Raw genomic sequence first — 14,315 nt, forward strand, 5'->3', positions numbered from 1 at the left:
ACTTCCAATACTATGCTGAATAAAAATGGTGAAAGGGGAATCCTCGTCTTGTTCTTGATCTTAGAGAAAAAGCTTTCAGCTTTTGACCATTATGTTAGCTTTGGCCTTTTCATACATGGCTTTATTTTGCTGAGTTATGGTCCCTCTATGCTCACTTTGTTGAGAGTTTTTATAAATGGATATTGAATTTTGTTAAGTTCTTTTTCTGCATCTATTTGGATGATTATATGATTTTTATGCTTCATTTATTTATATGGTATATCACATTGATTGATTTGCAAATATTGAACCTTTCTTTTATCCCTGGAATAAATCCTTCTTAATTATTGTGTAGGATCCCTTCAATATATTTTATATATCTTTAATATATAAATTTTTTTATATTACTGAATTTGGTTTGCCTATATTTTGTTGATTTTTGCATCTTTGTTCATCAAGGATATTATCTTACACATAAACATATCAGGGACTCTACAAGTTTTGGTTATTTTTAAATTTTCCTGAAGACCTTCTTTTTGCACTCTCCTAATCCTGTGATCAGGGTTAGTTATTTCACAGTAAGTCCTTTTCTTTCTTGGTTTATACCTATTTTGTGGAGAAGAACATCCAGAATTTCTGGAGGTACATTCTTGGTAATTTACTTATCAAAAATCATCTTTACTGAATTCATACAATTAATGATTTGCCTGTTTTCAGATTTCTAAGTAAATTTATCCCCCCAAATGGGAAGGCATTGATCTATTGTCTTCCAGCTACCAGTGCTGCTATTCTGACTTTTAATCCTGTATGTGGCCTGTTCTGTTCCCTCTGGCAGTTATTGTGACCTTCTCCATGTCCCTACTGTCCTGAAATGTCATGATAAAATGCCATAGTATAGTAGTGTAGGATTTCAGGGGCACTTTACAAACCACTTTAGTCTGAAAATTAATGTCCTTAAATTCTAGGAAATTTATTTAAACTCTTATTAAAAATTGCCTCTCCTTTATTTGTTTTTATATTTCCTCTTATTTAGCTTTTGATATTTTAGGGCTGATGCTATAATTTTTAAAATTTTTCTCTCCTATTTTCCGTTGACTTAATTTTACTCTAATTGTAAATATTTTTTCTCAACTCTACCTTCCGTTCTTTAGTGTGTATAACAGGGCTTGTGAATGGAAGTTTTTATTATAGGAAGTTCTCTCTGACCCTTTTCACTGGGAGTTCTAAGATTTCACTATCTTCTCCAGAAAGAATATCTCCAGTTTCTGCTTAAAGGATATAAACTTGGCTTCCAGAATTATTGGGACATAATGGGGTAAATGCCTAGGGGTGTTAATATTGGGGGAGAAAGAGAATGGATGAACTTTAAACTCCAGCATTCTCTGTCTCCAAATAGTAAAGCTGGGTGATGATGGAATGAAACTACCCATAACAGAAATATGAAAATTAGAAGTTACAGCTACTTTGAAAGCAAGAATAATGCCCTTGGCTGTTGAATTTGAAGTGATGTTGAGAAATCAAGTGAGAATATGTCAGCCAGAGATAAGTATGGGCATAAGGGTCTTACTTAAGTAGGACTAATTTTAAAGTTAAAAAGATTCTCTGTTCATCATTAATTACTTACGGTTATCTTAAACTTTGTGTGACTATTTTGACATCTAACTGTATTGTTTTTCAGTACACAATGATGTCTTTTTTAAAAAAAGCATGCCTAGCCTATTTCTTCTCTTAAATATATATATATATATATATATATATATATATATATATATATATTCTGAGTGTCATTAATGGTAGATATTATCTCAGAGTATAATCTTTATCTAATTATACCATAACAATGAAAATACTAGAAACAAGGTTTAAGGTAGAAATGTACTGGCTAAGTGCAAAGACTTAGCCATTTGAGCTATTAATACAAAGACTATGAAGACTTATTTTCACATGAAATGTTTAGTAGAATCAGAACATCAGGGCGGCATACACAGAGGGCATTCTTCCTCAGCAATGAGGATTATACTATGCATTTGGCCACTGCTACAGTTTATATGTTCACTGCGATGCCATCTGTTAAGGTTGATTGTGCAGTGACCTTAGGCAGTCTGAAACCTGTTCAGTTGAGCCTGTATATAGAGTTCTGGGTGGGAACCAGGAGGACAGATGGTAGGATTGGAGATGAGGAACTTGTTTGTTACAGCTGATGAAAATCATTCTTCTTGCCAAAGCCATTAAATGTGATATCCTTGGCACAGCATTTCTCAACAAATAGAGTGTCCCCCTTGGTGGGTTAGCTGCAGGTGAATTGAAGCATTCAACAGTCTCTATTTAGGTTTGCCTAGTTCCTTACATTTACATCTCTGATCGCCTAAGACTAAGTCAATGTTCAGCAGCAGGGCACTCTGTGCTTAGTAAGTACAGCATTTCACATAGTAGTTTTCAAAATATACATATACAGTGGGTAGTGCAAACTGGACTATAATTCTGCAGCTAATTAAAAGAGGTTATAAATAGATTTAATTGAATAGCACCAAATAGAGATGAAAAACTTCTATAAAACTGAATAACAATTTCTAGTAAATCAACTCACATTTCATATCCATAGGAAGATTTGTGTTAAAATTGTTTAAGAAAGTATTAAAATCACTGTATAGGAAATAAATATGTTTATGATGAGACAAGATAATTATTGCAAAGTGGCTTTTGCAACTTGGAAAGCAGAAAAATTTGCCCACCCACATAGGCTTTCCCTCTCCATATTTGACAAACCCCAAAATGCTACTCACTTGCAGAATTCATATCTAAGCTATATAAACAAGAGAGTAATTTTAAAGTATTCTCTTCAGCAAAAGATATTTAAAATTCAATATGAAAAAGTGAACAATATAGGCTATATCAACTTTTAGAATTAAAAAGTAAACAAAGTCTGGAAGTGGCTTTCACTAATCAGATCTGTTTCCTTAGAAGTTTCACCTAAAGCATATCAGACATACGTCTTATTTTAAATATAGGTAGGGAAGTAGTATGACAGCAGTCTGTAGGTAATATATTTCAGTAATCTGTATTTTGAAACATACATACAAAGAAATACATCATTTTATTATTGTTTATATAAATACCTTTGTGTACATTGTTAGGCAACCTATTTTCCCTTTGGTTAATATATCTTGTAGACCTTCCTGTCAGCACATTGAGTCCTTACTTCATTCTTTTGAAAAGCTGTATAAATAGCAGCCATAGGATGGATGTCATGTGATTTACTTAGTCAGGTCCACATGACTGGACATATTGGTTGGCTTTAGTAATTTTTCTTCTTCCTTTGGTATTACTGACCATGTTGCAGGAATATTCTTATATATGCTTATTGTGCCCATATTTGACTACTTTCTAGAGAAGATATATAGAAATCTGATGTTTCTATGAAAGAATAGGTGAACTTGAACGTTAATATTTCCATATCTCCTGCCAAAGTGGCTCTACCAATTTAAACTCATAGCAGCTGCGTATGAGATTACCATTTTCCTGCGAAGTCAAAAACAACTAATCAAAAAAGATATTTTGATGTTTGCTAACTAGAGGTATGAGAAATATATATATTCATTGTTTTCCTTTTATTTCTATATGAATATGTTGCTTTTCCCTCTTTAAGTGATTAACATGAGAGAATACTCATTTATTCATTGGTATGTGTGTATGTTCAATAGATAACTATTGATGACCTATCTTGTATTTGGCATTGATTATATAATGGTGAGTAAAGTTGAGACAATTCCTGACTTCTCAGAACTTATAATACAATGAGAGTTTTAAAAATAAACCAATTTTATTGATAATTATTATTTTATGTATAATAAATAATCTTCACCAAGTCTTATTTCCATTTATTCTGTTATAACTGTGATTTTGCCCTTGATTCTATTTAAGAAGTTATGTGATTTTATGATTCTTTTGAAGGAACAAGCTATTTTATTAGTATCTTAATTTCAGGTATTTCTTGCTGTTTTAATGTTTATTTTTTTCACAATTTAACTTTATGTCTTTTATGTTGTTCTTTCTCTAGATTCCCTAATTGAATACTTCATTAATTTATATTTTTCTTGATTTTTCTTTAAGCTTACTGTTAAAACTGATTTTTTCAATTTTCATTGAAAATTTGGTAGTTTACTCCACTAGATTTTTTTTCACATCTTTATTGGAGTATAATTGCTTTACAATGTTGTGTTAGTTTCTGCTTTTCGACACAGTGAACCAGCTATATGTATGTCTATATCCACATATTCCCTCCCTCTTGAGCCTCCCTCGCTATCCCACCCCTCTAGGTCTTCAAAAAGCATCGACTTGATCTCACTGTGCTATGCAGCAACTTCCCACTAGCCATCCATTTTACATTTTGTAGTGTATATATGTCAATGCTACTCTTTCACTTCATCCCAGCTTCCCCTTCCCGCCCTGTGTCCTCAGGTTTGTTCTCTATGTCTGCATCTTTATTCCTGCCCTGCCACTATGTTCATCAGTACAGTTTTTTAGACTCCATATATATACATTAGCATACAGTATTTGTGTTTCTCTTTCTGACTTACTTCATTCTCTATGACAGACTCTAAGTCCATCTACCTCACTACAAACAACTCAATTTTGTTCCTTTTTATGGCTGACTAATATTCCATTGTATATTTGTGCCACATCTTCTTCATCCATTCGTCTGTTGATGGACATTTAGGTTGCTTCCATGTCCTGGCTATTGTAAATAGCGCTGCAGTGAACATTATGGTACATGACTCTTATTGAATTATGGTTTTCTCAGGGTATATGCCCAGTAGTGGGATTGCTGGGTCATATGGTAGTTCTCTTTTTAGTTTTTTAAGGAACCTCCATACTGTTCTCCATAGTGGCTGTATTAATTTACATTCCCACCAACAGTGCAAGAGGGTTCCCTTTTCTCCACACACTCTGCAGCATTTGCTTAGATATTTTGATGATGGCCATTCTGACTGCTGTGAGTTGATACCTCATTGTAGCTTTGATTTGCATTTCTCTAGTGATTAATGATGTTGAGCGTCCTTTCATGTGTTTGTTGGCAATCTGTATATTTTCTTTGCAGAAGTGTCTATTTAAGTCTTCTGCCCATTTTTGGATTCGGTTATTTGTGTTTTTGATATTGAGCTGCATCAGCTGCTTGTATATTTTGGAGATTAATCCTTTGTCAGTTGCTTCATTTGCAAATATTTTCTCCCATTCTGAGGGTTGCCTTCTTGTCTTGTTTATGGTTTCCTTTGCTGTGCAAAAGCTTTTATGATTCATTAGGTTCCATTTGTTTATTTTTAGTTTTATTTCCATTACTCTAGGAGGTGGGTCAAAAAGGATCTTGCTGTGATTTATGTCATGGAGTGTTCTGCCTATGTTTCCCTCTAAGAGTTTGACAGTGTCTGGCCTTACATTTAGGTCTTTAATCCATTTTGAGTTTATTTTTGTGTATGGTGTTAGGAAGTGTTCTAACTTCATTCTTTTAAATGTAGCTGTCCAGTTTTCCCAGCACCATTTATTGAAGAGACTGTCTTTTCTCCATTGTATATTCTTGCCTCCTTTGTCAAAGATAAGGTGACTGTATGTGCATGGGTTTATCTCTGGCCTTCCTTTCCTGTTCCATTGATCTATATGTGTGTTTTTGTTTTACTAGCTTTGTACTATAGCTTTGTAATATAGTCTGAAGTCAGGGAACCTGATTAGCTCTGTTTTTCTTTCTCAAGATTGCTTTGGCTATTTGGGGTCTTTTGTGTTTCCATACAAATTGTAAAATTTCTTGTCCTAGTTCTTTGAAAAATCCCATTGGTAATTTGAAAGGGATTGCATTAAATCTGTAGATTGCTTTGGGTAGTTTAGTCATTGTCACAATGATGATTCTTTCAATCCAAGAACATGGTCTATCTCTCCATCTGTTTGTATCATCTTTGATTTCTTTCATCAGTATCTTATAAATTTCTGCATACAGGCCTTTTGCCTCCTTAGGTAGGTTTATTCCTAGGTATTTTATTCTTTTTGTTGCAGTGGTAAATGGGAGTGTTTCCTTAATTTCTCTTTCTGCTTTTTCATTGTTAATGTATAGGAATGCAAGAGATTTCTGTGCATTAATTTTGTATCCTGCTACTTTACCAAATTCATTGATTAGCTCTAGTAGTTTTCTGGTGGCATCTTTAGGATTTTCTATGTATAGTATCATGTCTGCTGCAAACAGTGACAGTTTTACTTCATCTCTTCCAATCTGTATTCCTTTTATTTCTTTTTCTTTTCTGATTGCTGTGGCTAAAACTTCCAAAGCCATGTTGAGTAATAGTGGTTAGAGTGGGCCCACTTTTCTTCTTCCTAATCTTAGAGGCAATGCTTTCAGTTTTTCACCATTGAGAGTGATGTTGGCTGTGGGTTTGTCATGTACTGCTTTTATTAGGCTGAGGTAGTTTCCCTCTATGCCCACTTTCTGCAGAGTTTTTTTTTATCATAAATGGGTGTTGAATGTTGTCAAAAGCTTTTTCTGCATCTATTGAGATGATCATATGTTTTTTAATCCTTCAGTTAATATGGTGTACCCCATGGATTGATTTGCATATACTAAAGAATCCTTCCATTCCTATATAAACACCACTTAATCATGGTGTATGATCCTTTTAATGTGCTGTTGGATTCTGTTTGCTAGTATTTTGTTGAGGATCTTTGCGTCTATGTTCGTCAGTGATATTGGCCTGTAATTTTCTTTTTCTGTGACATCTTTGTTTGGTTTTGGTATCAGAGTGATGGTGGCCTCGTAGAATGAGTTTGGGAGTGTTCCTCCATCTGCGATATTTGGGAAGAGTTTGAGTAGAATAGGTGTTAGCTCTTCTCTAAATGTTTGATCAAATTCGCCTGTGAAGCCATCTGGTCCTGGGCTTTTGTTTTTTGGAAGATTTTTAATCACAGTTTCAAATTCAGTTCTGTGATTGGTCTGTTCATATATTCTGTTACTTCCTGGTTCAGTCATGGAAGGTTGTACTTTTCTATGAATTTGTCTGTTTCTTCTAGGTTGTCCATTTTATTGGCATAGAGTTGCTTGTAGTAATCTCTTATGATCCTTTGTATTTCTGCAGTGTCAGTTGTTACTTCTCCTTTTTCATTTCTAATTCTATTGATTTGAGTCTCCTCCCTTTTTTTCCTGATGAGTCTGGCTAGTGGTTTATCAATTTTGTTTATCTTCTTAAAGAACCAACTTTTAGTTTTATTGATCTTTGCAATTGTTTTCTTCATTTCCATTTCATTTATTTCTGCTGTGATCTTTATGATTTCTTTCCTTCTGCTAACTTTGGGTTTTTTTGTTCTCTCTGTAATTGCTTTAGGTGTAAGGTTAGGTTGTTTATTTGAGATTTTTCTTGTTTCTTGAGGTAGGATTGTATTGCTATCAACTTCCCTCTTAGAACTGTTTTTGCTGCATCCCGTAGGTTTTGGGTCATTGTGTTTTCATTGTCATTTGTTTCTAGGTATTTTTTGATTTCCTCTGATTTCTTCAGTGATCTCTTGGTTGTTTAGTAGCATATTGTTTAGCCTCCATGTGTTTTTACAGTTTTTTCCCTGTAATTGGTATCTAGTCTCATAGTGTTTTGGTCAGAAAAGATGCTTGATATGATTTCAATTTTCTTAAATTTACCCAGGCTTGATCTGTGACCCAAGATGTGATCTATCCTGGAGAATATTCCATGTGCACTTGAGAAGAAAGTGTATTCTGTTGTTTCTGGATGGAATGTCCTATAAATGATGGTTAAGTCTATCTGGTCTACTATGTCATTTAAAGTTTGTGTTTCTTTAGTTTCTGTTTGGATGATCTGTCCATTGGTGTAAGTGGGGTGTTAAAGTCCCCCATTATTATTGTTTTACTGTTGAGTTCCCCTTTTATGGCTCTATTTGCCTATGTATTGAGGTGCTCCTATGTTGGGTGTATAAATATTTACAATTGTTATATCTTCTTGGATTGATCCCTTGATCATTATGTAGTGTCCTTTCTTGTCTCTTGTAGTAGTTTTTATTTTAAAGTCCATTTTGTCTGATATGAGTATTGCTATTCCAGCTTTCTTTTGAGTTCCATTTGCATGGAATATCTTTTTCCATCCCTTCACTTTCAGTTTGTATGTGTCCCTAGGTCTGTACTGGGTGTCTTGTAGACAGCATATACACGGGTCTTGTTTTTGTATCCATTCAGCCAGTCTATGTCTTTTGGTTGGAGCATTTAATCCATGTACATTTAAGGTCATTATTGATATGTATTTTCCTATTACTTTTTTAAAAATTGCTTTGGGTTTCTTTTTGTAGGTCTTTTCCTTCTCTTGTGTTTTCTGCCTAGAGAAGTTCCTTGAGCATTTGTTGTAAAGCTGGATTGGTGGTGTTAAATTCTCTTAGCTTTTGCTTGTCTGTAAAAATTTTGATTTCTCCATTGAATCTGAATGAGATCCTTGCTGGGTAATCTTGGTTGTAGCTTTTTCCCTTTCATCACTCTAAATAGATCCTGCCACTCTCTTCTGGCCTGCAGGGTTTCTGCTGAATGATCAGCTGTTAACCTTATGGGGATTCCCTTGTATGTTATTTGTTGCTTTCCCTTTGCTGCTTTTAATATTTTTTCTTTGTGTTTCATTTTTGTTAGTTTGATTAATATGTGTCGTGGTGTGTGTCTCCTTGGGTTTATCCTGTATGGGACTCTCTGCACTTCCTGAACTTTATTGACTATTTCCTTTCCCATGTTGGGGAAGTTTTCAATTACAATCTCTTCACATATTTTCTCAGACCCTTTGTTTTTTTCTTCTTCTGGGATGCCTATAATTTGAATGTTGTTGTGCTTAATGTTGTCCCAGAGGTCTCTGAGACTGTCCTCCATTCTTTTCATTCTTTTATCTTTATTCTGCTCTGTGCCAGTTATTTCCACCATTCTGTCTTCCAGCTCACTTATGTGTTCTTCTGCCTTACTTATTCTGCTCTTGATTCCTTCTAGAGTATTATTGTGTTGCTCATTACTGTTGGTTTGCTCTTTAGGTCTCGTAGGTCCTTGTTAAATGTTTCTTGTATTTTCTCTATTCTATTTCTGAGCATTTGGATCATATTTACTATCATTACTCTGAATTCTTTTTTCAGGTAGTTTGTTTCCTTTTCATTTATTTGGTCTTGTGGGGTTTTTTTTTTAATATATTGTCAGAAATTCGGAGTATTTATTTATTTATTTTTGGCTGTGTTGGGTCTTCGTTTCTGTGCAAGGGCCTTCTCTAGCTGCAGCAAGCGGGGGCCACTCTTCATCATGGTGTGTGGGCCTCTCACTATTGCGGCCTCTCTTGTTGCGGAGCACGGGCTCCAGACGCACCGGTTCAGTACTTGTGGCTCACGGGCCTAGTTGCTCCGCGGCATGTGGGATCTTCCCAGACCAGGGCTCAAACCTGTGTCCCCTGCATTGGCAGGCAGATTCTCAACCACTGCGCCACCAGGCAAGCCCAGTCTTGTGGGTTTTTATCTTGTTTCTTTGCCTGCAAGATATTTCTCTGTCCTCTCATTTTGTCTAATGTACAGTATTTGACGTTTCCTTTCCCTAGGCTGCAGGGTCGTAGTTCCTCTTGCTTCTGTTCTCCACCCCTGGTGGTGGCATTGGTCCAGTGTCTTGTGTAGGCTTCCTGATGGGAGTGACTGGTGCCTGCGTTCTGGTGGGTGGAGCTGAGTCTTTTCCCTCTGATAAGCAGGGCCCTGTCAGCTGGTGTGTTTTGAGGTGTCTTTGAACTTAGTATGACTTTAAGGCAGCCTCTCTGCTAACAGGTGGTGTTGTGTTCCTGTCTTGTTTGTTGTTTGGTGTGAGGAAACCAGCGTTGGGAGCTGCAGGCAGTTGGGTGGAGCCGGGTCTTGGATTCAGACAGAGGCCTCCATGAGAGCTCTTGGTGATTAATCTTCCCTGGGGCCAGGAATTCTCTAGTGGTCCAGCTTCCTGGATTTGGTGCTCCCACCCCAGAGGCTCAGGCCTGACTTCTGGTTGAGGAACCAAGACGCCACAAGTCACTGGTCCTGGCAATAAAGGGGATTAAATAAATAAATAAATAAAAAGACTAACAAAAACACCAACAAATGGTAAAAAGTAAAATCAAACAAACAAAAACAGAAACATAGAAATGCACACACACAAAAGAAACAAAAAGAGAACCAAATAAAATAAAAGGCAAGAGAACAACCAGAGAAACAAAAGAACCCAAGAATGAAATCAAACAATTAAGAAGAAAACTAACAAAAACACCATGCCAAAAAACAAAACCAAAGCAGAGTGCCAATGGAAGAATGAAGCAAAGAAAGAAAACAAACTGACAAAAGTGATTTAAAAAAAAAAGGAAGATTGAAAGGGGATAGAAGACAGAAAATCAATGTAGAAATAGAAATATAAAATATTTTTAAAAAGTATATTAAAGAAAGAAAGAAAAAGGCAAACAAAACCCCAGAGAAATGGTAAAAACAAAATCAAACAAAAACAGAAACAAAGAAACACACACACAAAAGAAAAAAAATAGAACCAAATAAAACAAAAAGCAAGACAACACCCAAACAGGAGAATCCAAAAATGAAATCAAACAATTAGAATCAGAACTAAGAAAAACCTAAAACCTAAAAACAAAACAAAAGCAGTGTACCAACTGGGGAATAAAGCAAGGAAATAGAACAAACCAATAAAAGTGATTTTAAATAAAAAGGGAAAAACACAGAACAACAGAAAATCAAAGTAAAAATAGAAATATGTTAAAAAAATGTTATAAAACACAAAGATCCTAAAAGACTAAATAAAAAAAAACTAAAACAAAAAGAAACAAAAGAAAGAAAAGAAACAAACAAAGCCAGAACCAACAACAGAATGAATAAAAACATAATAAAATTAAGAGTAATAATTATGTTTCCCTCCACTCTAAGTGTCCTTGCACACACCATGAGCCACAGCCCACCTCTGCCTGCCACCTCCTCCTCCTCTGCCTCTGGGCTGGTCTCTGGACCTGCTGTGGGCCCTGTGGGGACCACTCAGACTCTGATCTGCCCCAGTTCCTGCCTGTGCTTGCCCCCAAAGTCCACAGCTGCAAGAGCTAGACCGTTTCCATTTGTGGGAACACTCATTGTCTGCTCAGATATTCCACAGACGCAGGATCTACCCAGCTGATCGCGGGGATTTAATCTGCAGCTTGTACAGCTGATGGAAAGATTTTTGATCCTCTTCCTTAGTTGCCCCATCCCTGTGGTTCAGCTTTGGTTTTACCCCCACCTCTGTGTATGGTCCACCCACAGAAGTCTGGTCCTGAGGCTGCCTTGGAGCTCTTGAGTCTGCCCCAGTCAGGACAGGGCACGGAGGTGGTATGACTGCTTGGATCACAGGAGTCCCAGTGGCGCCAAATGTGCAGGGAAGCCAGCAGCCACGGGTGCAATAGATATAGCCCTAGTGAGGGCCTTTTCAGCTGCCCAGCATAAGGCACAAGAGGGACAGCCCTGGCCGGGCTTTTTCTGGCACCTGGCAGCAGGCTCATGAAGGCCAGCCCTGAGAGGGCTTCTTTTATTGATCGTTGGCAGGCACCAGCGTGTAGGGAGAGACAGGCTACAATAGTGGCTCCTCCCCCTGCATGTGACTCAGCAGTAGCACCCTGCTTCCATGGCAGTCCAGTCTTCTTCTGTAGGCATTCCCTGCTGCAGATTTCCTCCCTCCCATCCCCTCAGTCCATCTCTCCACAACCAACACTAGTTCTCACTCTGGGCCTGTTCTCCAATCCCCACGCACCAGCTCCCAGCCCCCTTGCACACCTGTGAGCATACATTCCAGTCCTGGGCACCTAGGGCCACAGTACAGACTGTCTGTATTTCTCACCCTGTCCAGTTTGCCACAGATCAGCTGCTTCACCCACTTTCGACAGCCTCAAATGCTTCCCTTCTGTCCCAATCGATTTCCCCATTGCAGAGGGGATTTCCCCAAATTTGGGAATCTATCCTCTACTTCAGCTCCCCCACCCTGGGGTGCAGGTCCCGTCCCGCTTCCTCTCCTCCTCCTTCTTCCTTCTTTTTTTCATCCTACCCAGTTATGCAGGGATGTTTATAGTCCTTTCCAGTGTCCAAGGTCTTCTGCTAGTGTTCAGCTGGTGTTCTGTGAGAATTGTTTCATCTATAGATGTATTCCTGATGCATCTGTGGAGTGAGATGAACTCCACATCCTCCTACTCCTTCACCATCTTCTGTCCTCAGTCCGCTAGATTTTTATTAAACTTTGTGCTCAGGGTCTCTCTGGAGATTGTTCTCATTATGTGTGCCCAGGCTGCAGTCTGAAGGGGCTGAAGCGTCAACTACTAGAAAAAGGAAGAGACAATAACACATGCCATAACTCTGCCTTATTCTAGTCCTCAGAAGCAAGTCACAAAATCCAGTATATTAAATATCAAGAGGCAGGGATCATGAGAGCCCCTCCTTGAAGCTACCTTCCAAAGTGTATATCGAAATTTTGGTTTTCTGATTCTTGTGAGAATAAATTAGAGACATTGTGCTCTTTTACCTCTAAATATTTCAGCATGTAATTCCAAAGAACAAGGATATTCTCTTACATAACAATAGTGCCGCTATCAAAATCAGGAAATCTTATGTTAATACACCAGAGTTAACTTATCTACAACTCTAGCCAATATTCACATTGCATCAACTGTCTCAATGATTTCCTTTACGGCTTTTAAAAAAAAATCTAAAATGCAATAAAGACTAAAGAATGCAAAAATCTAAGATGTAAAATTAACTTTAGTCACGCCTCTTTAGTTTCTTCTAATCTAGAATACCCCTCAATTTGACTTTCTTGACTTTCACATTTGGAGGAGTGCAGGTGAATTATTTTGTACACTGTCCCTCAATTTGGTTTATCTTATATTTCTTTTTTACTGAATTCAGGTTATGCATTTTGGCAAGAATACCACAGAATGGTGTTTCCATCTGAAGACGTGGTATCATTTGTCCCAGTAAAATAATGATGTTAATTTTGGTCACATTCTTTTTTTTTTTTTTTTTAACATCTTTATTGGGGTATAATTGCTTTACAATGGTGTGTTAGTTTCTGCTTTATAACAAAGTGAATCAGTCATACATAAACATATGTTCCCATATGTTGGCCACATTCTTAAGGTGGATATTTTCAGGTTTCTCCTGTAATTTTTTCTTTAATAAATAATTTGTGGGTAGACATTTTGACACTGTGCAAATATTCTCTTCTTCATTCATTAAAATGTCACACAGTAGTTCTACCATCTTTTAAAATATATATATATATACTTTGTTCTTTTTCATATTCTTTTCCATTATAGTTTATTACAGGATATTGAGTATTGTTCCCTATGCTATATAATAGGACCTTGTTGTTTATCTATTTTATATATAGTAGCCCAAACTCCTGATTTACCCCTCCCCCTATCATCTTTTGATGACTCTCTAATTTCATCATCTACTATATATTTTAGCCAGTATTCTAGAGTAAGGAAGAGTGTTCTTTTCTCCCACATTTAACTGATATTTTATGCATTCATTTATATCAAGGTGGATTCATGCACGCCTATTTTGTACATTGGGTTATCATTCATTAGGATGAATATTTACTTGGATCAAATTCTTCCAAATTTAGCCAGTGGGAGCCCCTTTAAGGTACTTTTTTTTTTTAATTTATTTATTTTTGCTGTGTTGCATCTTCATTTCTGTGTGAGGGCTTTCTCTAATTGTGGCAAGCAGGAGCCACTCTTCATCACGGTGCATGGGCCTCTCACTATCGTGGCCTCTCTTGTTGCGGAGCACAGGCTCCAGACACGCAGGCTCAGTAGTTGTGGTTCATGGGCCTAGTTGCTCCACGGCATGTGGGATCCTCCCAGACCAGGGCTCGAACCCGTGTCCCCTGCATTAGCAGGCAGATTCTCAACCACTGCGCCACCAGGGAAGCCCCCTTCAAGGTACTTATGTCCTTTATATATTTCCAGATCATTTGGGGGAACATTTTCTAACTTTCACATGCAGAATTATTCCAGGCTTATCTTATACTTACCATCTCTCCCCACCCTAAAACCAGCTGGTTCTCAAAGGAATACTGGTTCTTTTTAGTGAAATGTGGTAATTTTTTAATATAAGAAACAATTGAGGACTTCCCTGGTGGCTCAGTGGTTAAGAATCCGCCTGCCAATGCAGGGGACACGGGTTCGAGCTCTTGTCCGAGAAGATCCCACATGCCACAGAGCAACTAAACCCATGCGCCACAACTACTGAGCCTGCACTCTAGAGCCCGAGAGCTGCAACTACTGAAGCCCACGTGCCTAGAC

The 14,315-nt window shown here is 37.2% G+C and overlaps 1 long non-coding RNA gene across 1 annotated transcript; it reads right to left on the bottom strand.

Annotated features, from left to right (window-relative positions):
- Window positions 1–1,913: 1,913 nt before the first annotated feature.
- Window positions 1,914–12,432, bottom strand: LOC137225193 (uncharacterized). Its single transcript, XR_010943732.1, has 2 exons — window positions 12,056–12,432; window positions 1,914–10,026 (listed from the first exon to the last, which is right to left on the bottom strand). It is a non-coding gene; the product is annotated as an uncharacterized lncRNA (long non-coding RNA).
- Window positions 12,433–14,315: the final 1,883 nt, after the last annotated feature.

This window comes from Pseudorca crassidens, chromosome 1, assembly GCF_039906515.1.
Source record: "Pseudorca crassidens isolate mPseCra1 chromosome 1, mPseCra1.hap1, whole genome shotgun sequence".
Lineage (NCBI taxonomy): Eukaryota > Metazoa > Chordata > Mammalia > Artiodactyla > Delphinidae > Pseudorca > Pseudorca crassidens.